The sequence below is a fragment of the Tachyglossus aculeatus genome, chromosome 11, assembly GCF_015852505.1.
Source record: "Tachyglossus aculeatus isolate mTacAcu1 chromosome 11, mTacAcu1.pri, whole genome shotgun sequence".
Taxonomy (NCBI): domain Eukaryota; kingdom Metazoa; phylum Chordata; class Mammalia; order Monotremata; family Tachyglossidae; genus Tachyglossus; species Tachyglossus aculeatus.
The window spans coordinates 44,202,004-44,211,245 of NC_052076.1; positions in this window are offsets into that span (position 1 = coordinate 44,202,004).

The window sequence follows — 9,242 nt, forward strand, 5'->3', positions numbered from 1 at the left end:
CCCCCTGGCCTGGAATGCCCTCCGTCTGCCCATCCGCCAAGATAGCTCTCTTCCTCCCTTCAAGGCCCTACTGAGAGCTCACCTCCTCCAGGAGGCCTTCCCAGACTGAGCCCCTACCTTCCTCTCCCCCTCGTCCCCCTCTGCATCCCCCATCTTACCTCCTTCCCTTCCCCACAACACCTGTATATATGTATATATGTTTGTACATATTTATTACTCTATTTATTTATTTATTTATTTTACTTGTACATATCTATTCTATTTATTTTATTTTGTTAGTATGTTTGGTTTTGTTCTCTGTCTCCCCCTTTTAGACTGTGAGCCCACTGTTGGGTAGAGACTGTCTCTATATGTTGCCAACTTGTACTTCCCAAGCGCTTAGTACAGTGCTCTGCACACAGTAAGCACTCAATAAATACAATTGATTGATTGATTGATTAAGCGACTTGCCCAAAGTCACACAGCTGACAATTGGCTGAGCCAGGATTTGAACCCATGACCTCTGACTCCAAAGCCCATGCTCCTTCCACTGAGCCACATTGCTTCTCAAATACTATTATCATCATTGCATGATAATCAGGTTGGACACCATCCCTGTCCCAGTGGGGCTCCCAGTCTAAGTAGGAGGGAGTAGGACACTCCCCATTCTACAGGTGAAGAAACTGAGGTACAGAGATGTTTAATGACTTGCCCAAGCTCACACGGCAGACAAGTGTTAGAGCTGAGATTAAAACCCAGGACCTCTGACTCCCAGACACTTCTCTTTCCACTATGCTGTGCCGCTTCATTTAGTTGAGGCACATAACTGAATTAGTCCAAATTCAGCATTCCAACCAAAATTATGGTCTCTAATGGTGGCATGGAAAGTGACTGTATTTATATGTATCTGAATCTTCTCACTGTACCTTGTTTTCGCCTGTCCCGTGGTCAATCCTTGGCTCACTTCTTACCTCTGTCCTGGAATGCCCTCCCTCCTCAAATCCGCCAAACTAGTACACTTCCCCCCTTCACAGCCCTACTGAAAGCTCACCTCCTCCAGGAGGCCTTCCCCTACTAAGTCCCCTTTTCCTCTGCTCCCCCTCCCCCTCTATCACCCCAACTCACTCCCTTTGCTGTAACCCCCCGCCCCACAGTTGGCAGACATGTTCAGTGTCCACAAGGAGCTAACAGTCTAGTGGAGGAGGCAGTTGTTAGACATGCTACCTGCCCACAACAAGCTTGTAGTACAGAGCTTCAAGAACACAATCACCAGGTGAGTGTAGAGGTTAACACGTACATATATACATATACTTGGACATTCACATACTTAGCACACATTTAAATAAGTACACAGAAAGCACTGGGGAGGTTACAAGGTGATCAGGTTGTCCCATGGGGAGGATCACAGTCTTATCCCCATTTTACAGCTAAGGTAACCGAGGTCCAGAGAAGTTAAGTGACATGCCCAAGTCACACAGCTGGCAGTTTGCGGAGCTGGGATTTGAACCCATGACCTCTGACTCCAAAGTCCATGCTCTTTCCACTGAGCCATACTGCTTCTCTATGTCACATTTACTGGGATCCAGATGATGATGATGATGGCATTTGTTAAGCACTTACTATGTGCAAAGCACTGTTCTAAGCACTGGGGAGGATACAAGGAGATCAGGTTGTCCCAAGTGGGGTTCACAGTCTTAATCCCCATTTTACAGATGAGGTAACTGAGGCACAGAGGAGTTAAATGACTTGCCCAAAGTCACACAGCTGATGAGCGGTGGAGCCGGGACTAAAACCCATGAACTCTGACTCCCGAGCCTGTGCTCTTTCCACTGAGCCACATGACTTGCCTTATATCTGTACTGTGCTTGCCTGAGTCCTTAATACAATGGTTTTACACACAGTAGACGATTTATAAATTCTTCTGGATGACTGAATGAAAGCTATAGACAACCACACAACAGCACCCCTCCCTGCTACCACGCCTGTCCAGGCCACAAGGGAATGGCGAGGGTCAGGCCTCAATCATTCCCTTGGCTCTAGTTCAGCTTTCAGGTGGAGCAGTGGTGGATTTGTGATTTTATCTGCCCCAGTTGTTGCTCTGTTATCTTTCTGGTTTCCCTGGGTTTCCCCTCTTCCACCAGGAACCCAGCAAGAATCTGCCTCTGTTGCTGGGGCTCCCATTATAGACCCTGGAGCAGGGACCATCTTTCCCAACACATGGAACCACTTTCCCATGCCCCATTTGCCCCAGTAAAGGCACTTTGCACACCAGGGCAGAGCCAAGGAGAAGGCTATCATTTCACCATTTTATAAATATGGAAGACCCTAGGAAAGCTTTAGACGTTCTGCTATGAGAGTAGCTTGGTATAGTGCTTGGGTTGGCAGTGTGAAATAATTATTGGAGTATTTGTTAAACATTCACTATGTGCCAAATACTGTACTATGTGCTGAGATAGGTATATGACAGTCAGGTTAGACACAGTCCCACATGGGGATCACAGTCAAAGGGGAAGAGAAAACAGGCATTTCATGTCCATTTTATAGATGAGATTCTGAGACTCAGAGAAATTAAGTGACTTGCTCAGGCCACAAAGCAGGCAAATGGTAGAGACTGTAAGCCCATTGTGGGAAGGGATTGTCTCTCTTTATTGCTGTATTGTACTTTCAAAGCGCTTAATACAGTGCTCTGCACACAGTAAGTGTTCAATAAGTACGATTGAGTTAAATATGATTGAATGAAATCAGTAGGGTAGTGAAATAGCAGTGGGTACAGAGACAGTTGTTTGATTATTATTCCTCACTCAACTACTGACTACTTCAGCAATAATGAAACATTTAATACCTTGATTTATGCTTTTACTCTTCCAGAGCACTTTCACTTCAATTAGCAATATGCCTTGGGGGTTGGAAGACAGAAGTAATTTCTCCATTTTACAGAGGAGACTGAGCCATAAAATGGTTAAGTAATTTGTCCCAAGTCACACATCAGGGTAGTGGCAGAGCCGGGGCTAAATCCAAGTCTTTTGACTCCTAGTTCTCTTTCCACACTATGCTTCCTTCTTACTTCTCTGGGCCTCACTTTACTCATCTGTAAAATGGGGATAAAAATGTCTGTCCCTACGCATTTCTCAAGGATGTTGTGAGGATAGAATGTAAATTGTATGGTTGATTCTTCCTTCTGAAGAGTGTAGAGAAAGAGCCTTGTTAAATTCAACCCAGTCAGCTGGTGTATAGAAGGGGGAATAGTCAGGCTGGGCAAACAGCTGCAAGAGACAAGTAATTCTTTTGGTGACTCTGGGCAGCTGCTTTAGAAAAAAATTCAGGAAAGTTCTCCAGGTGGTAGTCAGGAAGGAGTCCAGGTAGAAACCTTGTTGGAGAAGAGATTTGGCCAGAGAGAATGAGATGCTAGAATAGTGGTCCTGGCATTTATTCATTCATTCAATTCATTCAATCGTATTTATTGAGCGCTTACTGTGTGCAGAGCACTGTACTATATGCTTAGGAAGTACAAGTTGGCAACATATAGAGACGTTCCCTACCCAACAGCGGGCTCACTGTCTAGAAGGGGGAGACAGACAACAAAACAAAACATAACAAAATAAAATAAATAGAATAAATATGTACAAATAAAATAGAGTAATAAATACATACAGACATATATACATATATACAGGTGCTGTGGGGAGGGGAAGGAGGTAAGGTGGGGGGGATGAGGAGGAGGGGGAGAGGAAGGAGGGGGCTCAGTCTGGGAAGGCCTCCTGGAGAAGGTGAGCTCTCAGTAGGGCTTTGAAGGGAGGAAGAGAGCTAGCTTGGCAGATGTGCAGAGGGAGGGCATTCCAGGCCAGGGGGAGGACGTGGGCCGGGGATTGATGGCGGGACAGGTGAGAATGAGACACAGTGAGGAGATTAGCGGCAGAGGAGTGGAGGGTGAGGGCGGGGCTGTAGAAGGAGAGAAGGGAGTTGAGGTAGGAGGGGGCGAGGTGATGGAGAGCCTTGAAGCCGAGGGTGAGGAGTTTTTGCCTGATTTATTGAGTGGAATGCACTATACTAAATAATAATAATAGTGATGGTATTTGTTAAGTGGCTACTATGTGCCAAGCACTGTTCTAAGTGCTGGATGAGATATAAGGTAATCGGGTTGTCCCATGTGGGGCTCAGTCTTAATCCCCATTTTTCAGATGAGGCAACTGAGGCACAGAGAAGCTAAGTGACTTGCCCAAAGTCACGCAGCTGACAAGTGGCGGAGCCGGGATTGGAACCCACAACCTTTGACTCCCAAGCCCATGCTTTTTCCATTGAGCTACGCTCCTACTGTTGCTTAATTTATGCCAGGCACTGTATTAAACCATAGGGTGGATACAAGCAAATAGAGTTGGACACAGTCCCTGTCTTGCATGGGGCTCACGGTCTCAATCCCCATTTTACAAATGGGGTAACAGAGGGACAGAAAAGCTAAGTGACTTGCCCAAAGTCACACAGCAGACAAGTGGCAAAGCCGGGATAAGAACCCATGACCTTCTGAATCCCAGGCCCATGCTCTATCTACTACGCCATGCTGTTTCCCATACTTGGGAAAGTATAACATAAGCAAAAGTCTCCCCCTCTTCTAGACTGTGAGCCCACTGTTGGGTAGGGACTGTCCCTATATGTTGCCAACTTGTACTTCCCAAGCACTTAGTACAATCAATCAATCAATCAATCAATCGTATTTATTGAGCGCTTACTATGTGCAGAGCACTGTACTAAGCGCTTGGGAAGTACAAATTGGCATCACATAGAGACAGTCCCTACCCAACAGTGGGCTCACAGTCTAAAAGGGGGAGACAGAGAACAGAACCAAACATACCAACAAAATAAAATAAGTAGGATAGAAATGTACAAGTAAAATAAATAAATAAATAAATAGAGTAATAAATATGTACAACCATATATGCATATATACAGGTGCTGTGGGGAAGGGAAGGAGGTAAGACGGGGGGATGGAGAGGGAGACGAGGGGGAGAGGAAAGAAGGGGCTCAGTCTGGGAAGGCCTCCTGGAGGAGGTGAGCTCTCAGCAGGGCCTTGAAGGGAGGAAGAGAGCTAGCTTGGCGGATGGGCAGAGGGAGGGCATTCCAGGCCCGGGGGATGACATGGGCCGGGGGTCGATGGCGGGACAGGCGAGAGCGAGGTACAGTGAGGAGATTAGTGGTGGAGGAGCGGAGGTTGCGGGCTGGGCAGTAGAAGGAGAGAAGGGAGGTGAGGTAGGAGGGGGCGAGGTGATGGACAGCCTTGAAGCCCAGGGTGAGGAGTTTCTGCCTGATGCGCAGATTGATCGGTAGCCATTGGAGGTTTTTGAGGAGGGGAGTAATATGTCCAGAGCGTTTCTGGACAAAGATAATCCGGGCAGCAGCATGAAGTATGGATTGAAGTGGAGAGAGACATGAGGATGGGAGATCAGAGAGAAGGCTGGTGCAGTAGTCCAGACGGGATAGGATGAGAGCTTGAATGAGCAGGGTAGCGGTTTGGATGGAGAGGAAAGGGCGGATCTTGGCAATGTTGCGGAGCTGAGACCGGCAGGTTTTGGTGACGGCTTGGATGTGAGGGGTGAATGAGAGAGCGGAGTCGAGGATGACACCAAGGTTGCGGGCTTGTGAGACGGGAAGGATGGTAGTGCCGTCAACAGAGATGGGAAAGTCAGGGAGAGGACAAGGTTTGGGAGGGAAGACAAGGAGCTCAGTCTTCGACATGTTGAGCTTTAGGTGGCGGGCGGACATCCAGATGGAGATGTCCTGAAGGCAGGAGGAGATGCGAGCCTGGAGGGAGGGGGAGAGAGCAGGGGCAGAGATGTAGATCTGGGTGTCATCAGCGTAGATTGCACACAGTAAGCGCTCAATAAATATGATTGAATGAATGAATGAATGAATGAAAAGTCATGTTCCCGCCCTACAATGAGCTTATATTCAGAATCTGAGTTGGGGGATTGCACTGAACTTGGAGATTCAATCTGTCAATGGTATTTGTTGAGCGCTTACTGTGTGCAGAACTCTGTACTAAGTGGCTTTTTAAAAATAATAGTTAAGCATTTAGTCTGTGCCAACCACTGTACTAAGCACTGGGGTAGATACAAGATAATCAGGTTGGACACAGTCCATGTTCCACATGGGGTTTACAGTCTTAATCCCCATTTTACAGATGAGGTAACTGACACATAGGAGCAAAGTGACTTGCCCAAGGTAACACAGCAGGTCAGTGGCAGAGCTGAAGTTAGAGCCCAGGTCTCTGATTCCCAGGCCCATATTCTTTCTACTAGGTCACACTGCTACACTCCCAAGCACTGCACAATAGGAGGAGAACATTGAATTTACTGAATATGAAATAATTTTGTACTCTTTGAAATAAACACAATACGCAAGTCTGAGGTGCTAGAATTCGTAATACAGATTAAAGAGTCAAGCAACTCTGGCCTTAAACACAAATGTATAAGAGGGAATATTTCTGTGTGTACTCCCTATCTAGACTATGGAACTATGTTATAACCATATAAGAACCAGAAGACTGGAGATAAATGAAGGGAACTCAGGGGCAAGCATCTGAAATGATGCAGGGTCCAGGGAGACTGATTTATGAGGAACGATTAAAAGGGCTAAATATGTGTAGCTTAGAGAAATGACAAAAAAGGAGAGACGTTATCTGGGTCTGAAGAATGTAAATGCCAAGGAAGAAGAAGAATTGTTTAGACAAGTCCAAGAGAGGACGAACAGGAGGGCTCACATACAATTAATCAAAAATAGGCTGAATCTCAAGGAAAAAGAATTCCTAATGGAGAGACTAAGCCACACTATGAAATTCCAAATGGGATGTCCCAGTGGGATATTGGAGTAGTCCTCTAAAACTATAGAGTCGGGAGTTCTAACATAGGAGCCAGTTAAAATCTCAGGGAGTCGTTTTAATTCGGAAATCCTCAGGGAACAGTGTTGCATGAGTGTAAATCTATATCTAAATCTATCTTTAGAGTTACATATATGTATGAAAAGCATTTTATGGCATTTGTTAAGCACTTACTAAGCTCCAGGCACTGTATTAAGCACTGGGGTAGATTCAAAACAGTCAGGTTGGACAAAGTCCTTGTTCCACATGGGGCTAACTAGCTCACTGAGGGCAAGGAATGTGCCTGCTTATTGTTGTATTGGACTCTCCCAAGCGCTTAGTACAGTGCTCTGAACACAAGAAATAATAAATACAATTGAAAGAATAAATTTGAATGAAAGTCTTAATCCCCATTTTACAGATGGGGTAACTGAGGCCCAGAGAAGTGAAGTGACTGGTCCAAGGTCACACAGCTGACAAGCGGCATAGCTGGGTTTACAACCCAAATCCTTTTGACTACCAGGCTTGTGCTCTATCCATTAGGCCATGTTGCTTTTCTGTTGTGTCCTCTAGTCTTTCTCTTACTCATACAACATTATTCCCTGAAGAATATAAACGTATATTGTATATTCATATTCGAAGAACATACTACTGACAGTGAAATTCACCCAAAAATGTGTGTGTGGTTGAAAAGTCCAATGTGGGACCCACAGTTCTAACCACATTATGCAAACCAAAAGACTGTCCTTTATCGTGCTGTTATGTTTAATGTTTTGCAGCAGAGGCACTGTTTTCCGTTTTGCCCCCTTGTCTCTCTTTCCTTTCTTTTAGTATCCATTTCTAAACTAAAACACTGTGACCAAACCTCTGAATTGCTCTTTAGCCATAAACTTCATCTAAATAGTGCTATTAGAGAAGAGAGAAATTCAACATTTTAAAAGAAAAACCCACAAGGAGATTTTCTAAATTCTCCCAGCTAGATTTTTCAAAGCAAGTGAAAGATCTTAATAAACACGAACCTAAAGCCTCCAATCAAACTTGTCCCAAACAAACCATTGGTGATTGCAGAAATGAAGAGATAATTAACTAGGAGTTAACTTGGCCAGCTGCTCTCGATATTACTGAAAGACTAAATTCTGCCTGAATGACACCCTTGGAAACTTTCAGCATGTCCTTTTCTCAAAGTTCCTGATGAAGCCAAAACCCCAGGAATCTGCAGGTTTTAAATGATCAAATCCACAATTTTGTCTGCCTGTCATGTTCATACTAAAAATGCAGGGGATCTCTTAGAAAAAGGTTTACAGCATGTCTTCTGGATTTGATTAGAAGAAAATCTGTTCTCCATCTTAACTTCTCTACTTTTTTCTGCCCTAGACTTAAGGAATGTGATGTTGGCTTATTTCTCAGCAACTCCCTCATTTGTAGCAAACATTGTGTTGTTGATCTTTTCTAGGTCGAATTATTAACAGGTTTAAAGCTTTGTAGAAGCACTTTTGTTTCTCTAAAAGAATTTTGCAGTTTTAACTCCTATAGGAGTTGAGAAATACATAGGATCCCTCATTGTAGAGTCCCATTTTCTGTTCTAAATCAAACTGTGCACAGTAATCTATAACAATGACTGCAGGGGATTAAAAAGAACCCCTACTTTTTTAACAACAAAGAAAGTTGATCATAAAAGCTGCCTGCTCTTGACTATTTAGGATTTGACTATCCAGATTAGGGATTATCCAGACCCATTCGCTTCACATCATCTTCTCTTTACTGTTTGCCTAGTGTTTAGTGGACTTTCAGTATCACTTCCAGAAGACAGTGGCATGAATGCAGAGAGGAGCTGAAATTTGCTTCAGTCAATTTTAGCTTCTTGTTAACAGCTCTGTTAAATTATAAGGAGGTGCAAACAAGTGACTAAAATGTGGTTTTTGAATTATCTGTTAATTTCATTTACCATACCACCTCTATGAATTTATTACTGATTACCATCTTTACATTTTATAACAAATATTTTAGGGTTACCTATTATAGCAAAATGATCTATTCCTTTGAACCATAATAAACCTATCCTATTTTAGGAGGGCAAAACAGTACCTTTTTAAATTTTCAAAATAGGAGCATGATTCTGACATTCATAAGAATTGTTTGGCATTTGTTAGCACCTCTCTATGAACAATGAGATTTAACTTGTGGACCTCACTGCAAAGTGAATCATTAGTAGGAGCAGCAAAAGTAAAAGCAACATGGCTTAGTGGAAAGAGCCCGGGTTTGGCAGTCCGAGGTCATGGGTTCTAATCCCAGCTCCGCCACTTGTCAGCTGTGTGACTTTGGGCAAGACACTTGACTTCTCTGGGCCTCAGTTAACTCATCTGTAAAATGGGGATTAAGACTGTGAGCCCCATGTGGGACAACCTGATGACCAGCA